The 11,831-nt window shown below is 45.9% G+C and overlaps 1 pseudogene across 1 annotated transcript; it reads left to right on the forward strand.

Annotated features, from left to right (window-relative positions):
- The first annotated feature begins 8,246 nt into the window (after window positions 1–8,246).
- On the forward strand, window positions 8,247–11,388 carry LOC149817839 (subtilisin-like protease SBT1.6 pseudogene; annotated as a pseudogene). Its single transcript, XR_016427242.1, has one exon. The product of XR_016427242.1 is annotated as a subtilisin-like protease SBT1.6 pseudogene (transcript).
- The last annotated feature ends 443 nt before the right edge of the window (window positions 11,389–11,831 follow it).

An 11,831-nucleotide genomic window follows, 5' to 3' on the forward strand; every position in this document is an offset into this window, starting at 1 on the left:
TCTACTGACTCTGATGCTGACTGACTGGGCAGGTTGGTCTCAAGTCTATTGGAGGATATTGAATCTTTGTTGGTAGTAAACTAGTCTCCTAGAGTTTCAAGGAAACAATCTACTGTTTTCATGTCCAATACTGAGTTTGAATGTTGAGCTATATATATAGCCAATACTTCAAACTGAGGTAACATGGCTTCAATTCCTGTTGTGCGAGCTTGGGGTGGCTCAAAACTTAAGGGGTTCATATATTGTAATGGTATAACGTATAGGTGCTTCTTATTTGTCTGCACATCGATCATGCTTTCCATAACAAAAAAAAAACGTAGAAGTTGATGTACAAATTATTCAAGATAAGATCATCAAACAACAATTATGTGTGAAACATATCTCTTCTAAGGATCTGTTATAGCAGATGTTCTAACCAAATTTTCTGTTTGCCTGTAAAATACTCATTGTAAACAAGAAGAGAGCGAATTACGAATTTTTGTTTTCTGTTATTTTTCTTGTCGATCGTTCCGTCATAGTTTTGTAGCTGCATAACAGCATAAGGGTATTGATTTTTCAAGGTTCAGAAGGGATCCTCCTGTTCTCTGCATCATATTACTGAACTTTAAAATGTATTATCCTTTAAAAGAAAAGATAACAATTTTCTTTCTTAGGTTTTGGTTGAAGTATCCACAAAGCAAACAACATGACTTTTCACCAACGGGAGCTCCGTTTGTCTGATAGGAGTAGCTAGTGCACGTCACCTTGTGTTGGGACGTTGCAGGTTCAAAACCCAATGGTATAGTTGTATAACTGCTACGGGTCTGCCTAACCCCAGCTTGCCTTTCAAAAAAAAAATGAGTTTTCTGAACCCTTGAGTTGTCATTTTGATGGTATTCTATCAAAGTAACTGTACCATATGCCAGTCCCAAGGGGTTTGGCCTAGACTGTTTAACCGGCAGCTTAGGTTCAAATCTCATGAGCGTCACCCCCTGCGTAAGCTGAAGCTTGGCGACTTACTGAGGTGGTCAAAGAGTGTCAACGGTGGGCGTCATACTTGCATAGGATTAGGTCAGGGGTACCCTGTTAGTAAATGGTCACGGGTCACTTGGATGTCATTCATTCATGATGATGATGATGATGAGCATGATGAAAATCCTTATGCTTCAGATGGGTCATAAAATTTTTTTTTTGAGCGTCATACTTGCATAGGATTAGGTCAGGGGTACCCTGTTAGTAAATGGTCAGGGGTCACTTGGTGGATGTTCATTCATTCATGATGACGATGAGCATGATGAAAATCCTTATGCCTTCAGATGGATCATAAATTTTTTTTTTGAGCGTCATACTTGCATAGGATTAGGTCAGGGGTACCCTGTTAGTAAATGGTCAGGGGTCACTTGGTGGATGTTCATTCATTCATGATGATGATGAGCATGATGAAAATCCTTATGCCTTCAGATGGGTCATAAATAATTTTTTTGAGCCGTTGATGCTTTAGATGAGTGACAACTAGAGATGCCCGAGAGCTAAAGCACTAGGCATGGTCCATGGAGGTTGGGTGTCATTTATCCAGGGCCGTACCTGTGTTTTATGGGGCCTGAGGCGGAGGGAAAAAATGAGCCTCCTATTAATAGTAGGAGTTCGGGGGTAGGGCTTCGAAATTTTTTGAGCCCCTATTAAAAATGGGGGCTCTAAAAATAGCCCCCCTATTAATAGTAGGAGTTTGGAGACAGCTCCTCATATTTTTTTGAGCTCGCTATTAATTAATAGTAGGAGTTCGAGAGCAACGCCTTCAATTTTTTTGGTGCCCTTATTGAAAATGCAATCCCTATTAAAAATGGGCTCCTAATTTTATTTTTTTTGCCTAGGGGCCCAAGTCTCATTGGCCTCTTGACCGGTCCGGCTCTGCATTTATCTAATGGATGAACCGCATCCAAGGTACCCATGATGGTATTGCCATCGGGTTAGGGGCACTCCTGACCTGATCTGCATAACTTAATTTTACCTCCGACCCGATCCACGTAATAAGAAAGTGGGCTTCAGTGACCAGCAAATATTATAGTAAGACTTATTCTAAAGGGGTTGGATTCAGTTGGATATGGGTTGAGATAATCTGGATTTATATACAAACCATGAAGAAAACCTTTAACGGGTCCACATAATCTAATTTGCTATTTATCCTAATCCGATCCACGTCAACATATAATTAGGGATTGATTATGTCATATCTAAAATGTCTGATCTAAATCTTGACCTAATTAGATTCCAATCAGCCATTTTAGTTCAGGTGCCTTTAACTGGTGAGCTCCAGAAGGGCTTGAGTGTGGGTGACCCCACCCAGGGTTTATCTTGCAAGGGGGTGGGCCCATTTAAGTGACCCACTTCTTGGCGAGTTCTCCTCATCATAAAAATAAAGAGAAGAAGAATTAATTATATCTTAAACCTTGGTGCAGATAAAACAAAAACTAATCAAATCCTAAACCCTGCTCTGAGACCAGCTAATTGAATTTGGTAATTAGGCTGGATACACCAAACCCCTACTGCTTACATCTCTAGCCATTGCCAAACCATTTAGTAGGTTTGTTCCTGCTGCATTAACCCAGCATATGATCCGAGGATTTGAGCTACAATTCAAAACCTATATGGATAATCACTCACATCCGAAACTGGTTAATCGGATCGGAGGATGAGCATAGATTTCCAAAAGAAAATGAGAAATTGGATGTATAGGGCATGAAAGTTGGTCCTGGTCCAAGTCAAGCATGCGCGAAACGGACCATGAATTAAGTTGACTCGAACTAGAAAGGGTAAACTTTGGATGAGTCTGACCAATGCTAATTCTGATCTAGATCTGGATAACATAGGCATGGTTGGATCCAAATATCACTCGGGGTCATTGCTTCTGGATCTGGATCCCTCTGATCCTCTGGATCTGAACATAGAGAAACCTATTGACGGAGTTACATAGGGCTTATATGGGAAGGAAAATCAGACATGTCCTTTGTTTTGCTTTACAGATAAAGCTCATGGGTCTCCATCGCCCAACAGTATTTACATGCTTAACTTTTCAAGACAGAATCAGGGAAGCCGCATATCAGTTTTTACTGCCAGTAAACCGGGTTTGGACCAATGCTGTTAAAATCGGTCCGAATCAGCCTATTCAGATCGAATCGGCCCGATTCAAAAGGTGTGATTCAATTCATTTTTCTACTACTTTTTATTTTTTATGAAGTTATCTGATGGTAAAAAGTTGATGGATATATTCAGCTCGATTAGATTTTTTTTTTTTACGAAACCGATTCACTTAGTAAACCGATTTTAACAACATTGGTTTGGACCCGAGCTGAGTTTTCCTCTGTCTAGTTAAAAGAAAAAGTTTTCAAAGATATGATAGATATTCCAAACAAAAAGATCATGAGCTAAGCCAGGTGTTTATTATTAAAAAAAAATTTATAATGCGTAAAAATTGATTCTTTACTAGAAAGAGGAAAAGCAAGGTGCTAGCCTTTAACCGGCTAGAGCCAGGTTGCTGAATACCTAGCAAAAGCAAAGGGCTATTATCATGTTGACCAAGAAAATCCTTTACTTCAAGGGTTTTACTAGGGGTGGCAAAACCTGACACGACCCGCCAACCCGACTCGCCAACCCGCCTCTTAAGCGGGTTCGGGTTGGGCTTAAGCCAACCCGTTTAATAAACGGGTCGACCCGCCTAACCCGTTTATTAAAAGGGTCGGGTTCGGGTTGGGGGTATGCCAACCCGGGTGACCCGTTTAATAAACGGGTTAGGCGGGTGGGTCAACCCCCAACCCGACCCGCCAACCCGACCCGCCAACCCGTTTACCCGACCCAACCCATTTATTAAATGGGTTGGCGGGTCATGTCGGGTTACCCGTTTATTAAACGGTCCGGGTTCGTGTTTGCCACAGTCAACCCGTTTAATAAACGGGTTGGGTTCGGGTTGAGGTATGCTGACCCGCCAACCTGTCGATCGGGTCACCCGCCAACCCGACACGATTGCCACCCCTAGGTTTTACCAATCGGAGGCCAGCCAATTTGCAATTAGGGGTGTCAACCGGTTTGACTCGAAACCGAACTCGACTCGTACCAAACCCTATAAGGTCAGGGTTTGGTGATAAATAAGAAGACCTTATTAGAATCACGGTCGTACCCAAAGGGTCTGATTAATACATGGAGCCAGTTATGGTTTGTGAAATTTTATACCAGACACGAGCCGACCAGAGTTCCGATTAAGATCCAAAAAATTTCAATGTAAAAATGATAAAAATATTATTTTACCGGCTCTGGTTCATGTAGTCCTTATAGGATCCGGGTATGGTTTCTCTTATGGTGGGTTCGATTAGACCGGATACCATCATCTCAAATCTGGTTTCACCTGGGTCCAAACCAAACCAAACCAAACCCATTGACACCCTTATGTGCTGTCAGTAATTGTTAAAAAAAAGACCTTTACCTGTGACGAAGAAATATTAAGCCCTGAGTTTAGCCATCAAGGGGTTGTCATGGGTGAGCATTGGGATTTTTAAAGGCCCTAAGCTTCATGAGTTTGATTCTTGAGATCAAACCTGTGACAAGTACAGAGCAGCACTGTAGTCAGTCCACTCTCCTCAAGTTTACCAACGGGGCTCAGCTAGTCTAGTAGGATCAGCTAGTTCATGTCAGTTTGTGTTGGGACGTTGCAGGGTAAAAAAACCAATGGTATAGGTGGGACGGCGGGCGGGGCAGCCTGATGGGCCAAGCTGACCCGGCCCGCCATGGGCAGAGTTTGGGCCAAGGTTTTAGGCCCGGGCCCATTGGACACTGGGCCGTAACCTGACCTGGGCTACAGGCCTGGCCGGAAGTGCATTAGTTATTTATTTATTTTTTAACAATAAAAAATTAACCATTGCATAATAACTTGGCAACTATTGCTATTTACATAATTAGTAGTTACATTAATTTTATGGAAATTCGAAAGATAGTTAATTGGATACACTGAATGTTGAGAACTTGTTAATTATTACTATTTATAAATGGATTTGAGTCAGGCTGGGCTGGGCCAGACCCGGATCCGACCTGCTTCACATTGGCAATGGGTTGGGCCATGAGCTGCTCTTCAAACCTTAGCCCGTTAAGAACCGGGCCAAAATTCGGCTCGATAGTAAACAGGTCAGGTTGGGCCGCACTTAAATCCTGGTGGGCCGAGCTCGCCCGACGTCCGATTCTATTTCCATCGTAGATGAATCCACAAAAGAAGAGGGTTCCGTGGCACCCCGTTCCGTGATATGTGTTTGCCTCATGTTTCTGCGGAAAGGCACGAAAACCAATGAGTTTCTGCGGGCTCTACCGTGGCAATACAAACGCTGCCCTCTCTTTCGGAAAGGAGGAGGGAACTCTGCAGCAAACCATGTGCGAAGTGTTCTTCCGCTGCATGCAAACACCCCCAAGTAATTCACATTCAATGTTTGCCACTCCACTTGTACAGCATGGCATGGGGGACATTGGCAACCACACTGCCTCTTCTCTCTCTCTCTCTCTCTCTTATTTTTTCATTGTTGTCGCAATCGGTTTCAGACGTGAATTGATTTAAAAAAAAAAAAATACAGTGAATCTGCCGATTCGAGCTCGAATTAAATTGGGTTGAATCGCTCAATTTAATTTTTTTAATTAAAAAATTCATGAATTTTTTTTTTACAAGCAAAATAAAAATAGGCCGATTCAACCCAGTTAGTTTGATTCTGCTCATTCGGGTTTGCACCTACAAATTACTGAAGCAAATTTTAACTTAATGTTAGCAAAAATTGACCTACCCTAACGGTGAGGTCTTTAGTTGCCTTTTTTTGAGGTGGTGGCATAGTGACAAATGTTAAAAACAACAAAATCTCGTTTTTCAAAAACTTGTGAGAATTTTAAAAGTTTTCATAAATCTTGCATTTTTAGGCAAAATCTCTGCAATAAAATACAAATTAAAAATATAAATATATTTTTATAAGAAAATATTAATAAAAAATATTTTAAAATAAAACACACGAAAATTTCAAGACAGATAGCCGTTTAAAACCTAAATATCGCATTTAAATTGTGGTATATATATTAAAATATAACTTTTTTTTATTCAAAATAAAACTTATAACATAGCTAGGCGGGGGCCCTTGTTAACTTTCATCCTTGGTAAAAAAAACCTAATGAAACCAATGGGGCTCCGTGTGGTTGGTAGGAGCTGTCAGTGCACGTCTCCTTGTGAGGGAAGTTGCAGGTTCAAAACCCACTGGTGGGGGTCTGCCTAACCCCAGCTTGCCTTTCAAAATAAAAATAAAAATTAGGCGCCCATTCACCGTGTGGAGCAGGTAGGGTATAACAGACATGTTCCATCGATTGATTGGTCCCAAGACATCAATCGTGAATTGAAAGCAAGCTAACAGAGAAAGTAACGTCAACTTGGAAATTTGCCTGCCAGGGCTGCCTGGTAGATGGTGGTCTCGATGGGTCGGGTTTGACCCAGACTCGACCCATAGATCAAGCCCTATAACGTGATGATAAAGAAGGAGGTCTGGTTAAAATCTTGGTCAGACTCAAATGATCCGATTAATAGGTGGCCGTGGAGCCAGGTATTGTTTGACCCGAGTTTCGATTAAGCACAGTAATTTTTAATTAAAAAGATAAAAAAATGTATTTTATTTGACATCTGCTTCGTGTAGTCCTTATAGGACTCGGGTATGGTTTTCCTTACGATGGATCTTATCAGACCCGAGCCAGACACAATACTACTACTAGCACTTCAAAATCGGATCTGAGTTCAAACCTACTCAGGTCTAAACCAGATCCGACCCGTTGAAACCCCTACAGTGGGAGAGAGTCAATTCCATATGGTATTGGTGTTGGTTCTACCATGCAAATCCAGTACTGAGCAAAAACAAATCAAGAGCATTCAATATGCCACGTGGCATTCATCCAATGCATCCCTGATCTTGTTGTGGTTTTGGCCCCTTTGCTAATAAAAAAAGATGCATTGCCCTTTAAAATTAGAAGTACAAGAAAAAAAAGCAAATTAATTAATAGTTTCCTTGCTTTTGGTTCATTAATGGAGGACTACACACTTCCATGTAGGGGTGGCAAAACCTGACACGACCCGCCAACCCGCCTCTTAGGCGGGTTCGGGTTAGGCTTAAGCCAAGCCGTTTAATAAACAGGTCGACCCGCCTAACCCGTTTATTAAACGGGTCAGGTTCGGGTTGAGGGTATGCCAACCCGCCAACCCGGCTGACACGTTTAATAAACAGGTTAGGCGGGCAGGTCAACCCACCAACCCGCTACCCGCCAACCCGTTTTCCCGACCCAACCCATTTATTAAATGGGTTGGCGGGTCATGTCGGGTTACCCATTTATTAAATGGGTCGGGTTAGTGTTTGCCACAGCCGACCCATTTAATAAAGGGGTCGGGTTCGGGTTGAGGTATGCTAACACGCCAACCCGACCCGATTGCCACCCCTACTTCCATGTGGCCATCAACTGTATTTTGTACTTGCTTTATTATTTATAACAAGAGGCCATAAACATGATAACTATGCACCCTGTTATATTTTGTGCCATCAAATTTTATTTGTCCAATTGTCTATTGACAATTGATCCATTCTTGCATTAGCAATCCTCATTCACAATTATTCCTTTCTATCCTATACTACAACTATATATTTGTGTTCCACATATGAAGACAATCTTGCAATAAATACATATATCTCAATAAATGCAACGCAAGATAAACTTACTATATGCCCCAAAGGGATTTGGCATAGTGGGATGGGGCTTAGACCGCTAGACAAGTGGTATAGGTTCAAATCCAATGGGCATCACTCCTTGTGCAAGTCCAAGCGTGGTGAACCCTTGAGGGCAAGGGGTAAGGCCACATAGTTTTACATTTGATGTTGTGAGTGGTTTCTTCCTATAAATATAAAAAAAAGGTAGACTCATCATCTAACAAAATAATATTTAGATATTGTTGTTTTCAAATTTGTTGATAAACATTTTGGACATTTTACTTGGAGGAGAAAAGAAAAGAAAAGAAAAGAAAAAAAAAAGGGAGAAGATGACTTGCACTAGTAAACCAATTTGCCTTATCCAATAATTAAATGATGTTAGCTCCCATTTAGAAAACATCCAAAGACAGGGCAACAACCATGCCTCCATTTTCTTATGCAAGATGTAGACCCCTTGTATACACCATCTTTAAAAAAAAAAAAAAAGTTTTTTTGAGATAAAATATCGAGAACATCTCAGTATATATAATAATATATAAAATACAAGAAAAGGCAATAAAATTACACAAAAACAAGAAATAAAACCATAAAAAATCATAATAATTTAACCACGCATAAAAAATAATTTAAAATCTAAGAACACTATTAAGATTCTATTGGTTTTTAAAATATATCCCACTATTATATCGCGAGATTTTCAAAAAATTCTGTGATATAGGTGCGAATACGACCTTAGGCTCGAAATTTGCCTGGCAATGTCTCAACACTTTCCCACCGACACAAATAACAAGGAGGGTATTATCGTCTTTTTCGTTAAACTAAACACCTAAAGAAAGAAGATCAAGATTTTAAGATCGATGACAACCAAACAAGGGAAATGACTTCCGGGAAATTAGGGCTGACTGGATCGCACTCAGATGGAGACCTTTCAGTCATTCACCACACTTCACTCGTTAAGATTTCCGCTCGTCTCGGCCCCTCTTTCTGTATAAAAACCCCACCATCACCTTCAACGGCTCTCCCAAAACCCACACCCAGCCATGTTTCCTCCTCTTCTCCTCGCCCTCTTCCTGGCCTTCGCCGGAACCCTAGCATTTGCCGGCGACCGGAAAACATTCATCTTCGTCGTCGACCACGAGACCAAGCCGTCCGTGTTCCCCACCCACAGCCTCTGGTACGCCTCCACCCTCTCCGACCCGAACCGATTGCTCCACGTCTACGACACCGTCGTCCACGGCTTCTCCGCCTCCCTCTTGGCTGAGGAGGCGGCATCACTGCGCGGCCATCCCTCCGTCCTCGTCTCCTTCGAGGACCAGGTTCGCAACCTCCACACCACCCGCTCGCCGCAGTTCCTCGGCCTCCGCAACCAGCACGGCCTGTGGTCCGAATCCGATTACGGCTCCGACGTCATAATCGGCATCCTCGACACTGGGATCTGGCCGGAGCGCCGGTCGTTCTCCGACCTCAACCTCGCTCCCGTGCCGGCGCGATGGCGCGGTGCTTGCGAGGAGGGCCAGGCGTTCACGGCCGCGAACTGCAACCGGAAAATCGTCGGCGCGCGTTTCTTCTCCAAGGGGTACGAGGCCACCGCCGGAGCCCTCAACGAGACCGCCGAGTTCCACTCGCCCCGCGACTCCGACGGCCACGGATCTCACACGGCGTCGACGGCCGCAGGCAGGTACGTTTTTCAGGCGAACATGTCCGGCTACGCGGCCGGGATCGCGAAAGGCGTCGCTCCTAAGGCCCGCCTCGCTATCTACAAGGTCTGCTGGAAGTCCGGCTGCTTCGACTCCGATATCCTTGCTGCCTTCGACCGGGCCGTTGCCGACGGCGTCGACGTGATCTCCGTCTCGATCGGCGGGGGCTCTGTCCCTTACTACCTCGACTGCATTGCCCTCGGCTCCTTCGCGGCCGCGTCCAAGGGCGTCTTTGTCGCCTCCTCTGCTGGGAACGAAGGGCCGACGGGGATGTCCGTCACGAACCTCGCCCCCTGGATCACCACTGTCGGCGCCGGGACGATCGACCGGAACTTCCCCTCGCAGGTCACGCTCGGTAACGGCAAGACGTTCGCCGGCGTCTCGCTCTACTCCGGCAAGCCCCTTTCCGGGAGCATGTACCCGCTCATCTACCCGGGCAGCTCCGGCGGGCTCTCCGCCTCGCTCTGCATGGAGGACTCCCTCGACCCCAACACTGTGCGGGGGAAGATCGTGCTCTGCGACCGCGGGAACAACCCTCGGGTGGCGAAGGGGCTCGTGGTGAAGAAGGCCGGGGGCGTCGGAATGATCCTCGCCAACGGGTTGTCCAACGGCGAGGGCCTCGTCGGCGACGCCCACGTCCTTCCTGCGTGCACCATCGGCTCAGACGAGGGCGATGCGATCAAGGCCTACATCGCGTCTACGCAGGGCCCCACCGCCACCCTCTCCTTCGGCGGGACGGTGCTCGGCGTGAAGCCCGCCCCCGTCGTCGCCTCCTTCTCCGCCCGCGGCCCCAACGGCCAGACGCCGGAGATCCTCAAGCCGGACCTCATCGCCCCCGGGGTCAACATCCTCGCCGCCTGGACCGACGCCGTCGGGCCCACCGGCCTCCAGTACGACCTCCGCCAGACGGAATTCAACATCCTTTCCGGCACCTCCATGGCCTGTCCGCACGTAGGCGGTGCCGCCGCCTTGCTGAAGGGCCTCCACCCGGACTGGAGCTCCGCCGCGATCCGATCCGCTCTGATGACCACGGCCCGGATCCAGAACAACCGGTTGCAGTCCCTCACCGACGAGGCCGGCAGGAAGGTGTCCACGCCGTACGATTTCGGTGCGGGCCACGTGGACCTCAACAGGGCGTTGGATCCGGGGTTGATATACGACATTGGGACTCAGGATTATGTGAGCTTCCTCTGCTCCATCGGGTACGAACCCAGGGAGATCCAGGTCATCACCAAGGCCCCGGTCAGCTGCCCGTCCTCTCAGAAGCACCCCGAGGACCTCAACTACCCGTCCTTCTCCGCTGTCCTCGACGTCTCCCACTCCCCCTCCGCCACCAAGACCTTCGTCCGCACCGTCATCAACGTCGGCCCGGCGAACTCCGTCTACTCGGCCAGGGTCGTCGACTTCTCGGCCAAGGGCGTCGCCGTCACCGTCCAGCCGTCGAAGCTCGCGTTCACGGCCGCGAACCAGAGGCTGAGCTACACCGTCTCGGTGACCGGCAGCCGCCCGAACCTCGTCCCCGGCCAGTCCGACACCGTCTACGGCTTCCTCTCGTGGTCCGACGGCTTGCACGTCGTTCGGAGCCCCATCGTCGTCTCCAGGATGCTGCCTTACTGAGTATAGCAACGCATCCGTCGCGTGTGTATGATGTACAGGAGTACATCCACGTCGTTTGGTGCTGTACGCTAGCGTGCGTGCTTACGTCGTCGGGCGTGATGGTTCCAGTATGCTTACTAAAGAGAGTGAGCAGTCTTTAACTGATGGCTGTGTACGGTGGGGGCGTTTTCATGATGATAGACACGAATGGTGTGTGGGCGTCCTTAATTTCTCTAGGAACGGTGGCGTGTGTGTGTTTTTTGTAAAATCATGGTATCAAAAGTATGTATAACTCTCATAGAGAGTGAAATAGAGACAAGAGGGCCCTTGTTTTCTTCTTTGATATTTGGTACAATTATTGACTGCTTTTCGTTACAGAGAGAGAGAGAGAGAGAGAGAGAGAGACACCCATGTGCCCCTGGTTGGGGGGCAGGACTTGGGGGCACTAGAAACAAAGCGGTGGTGGTGCTATGTGCCCATAGATATTAAAAAATATGGTGTACTAAACTTGAAATACGGGTTCATATTTCTGAGGGAAATACCAGATACATATTTTGGTTTCTTTGTTTATTAGAAATGACCAACATGCCTTTTGAGTTGAGCTAATGATGATGGGTTATAATAATGGGTTTTAGGGTGTTTTGCAATTGATACATTATAGATTAATTATGTTTTGCTTTTCGAAATAAAATATGCTTTTTTTCTTTTCTTCTTTTGGGCTTTTTTGGGTATGGGTCATTTGAGAGTCGAATCTTCTTGGACACATCCTCGTGTCTGACGATGTCATCACTTTCTTCTTTATATT

The sequence above is a fragment of the Nuphar pumila genome, chromosome 13 (assembly GCF_984573655.1).
Source record: "Nuphar pumila chromosome 13, dmNupPumi1.hap1.1, whole genome shotgun sequence".
NCBI lineage: Eukaryota > Viridiplantae > Streptophyta > Magnoliopsida > Nymphaeales > Nymphaeaceae > Nuphar > Nuphar pumila.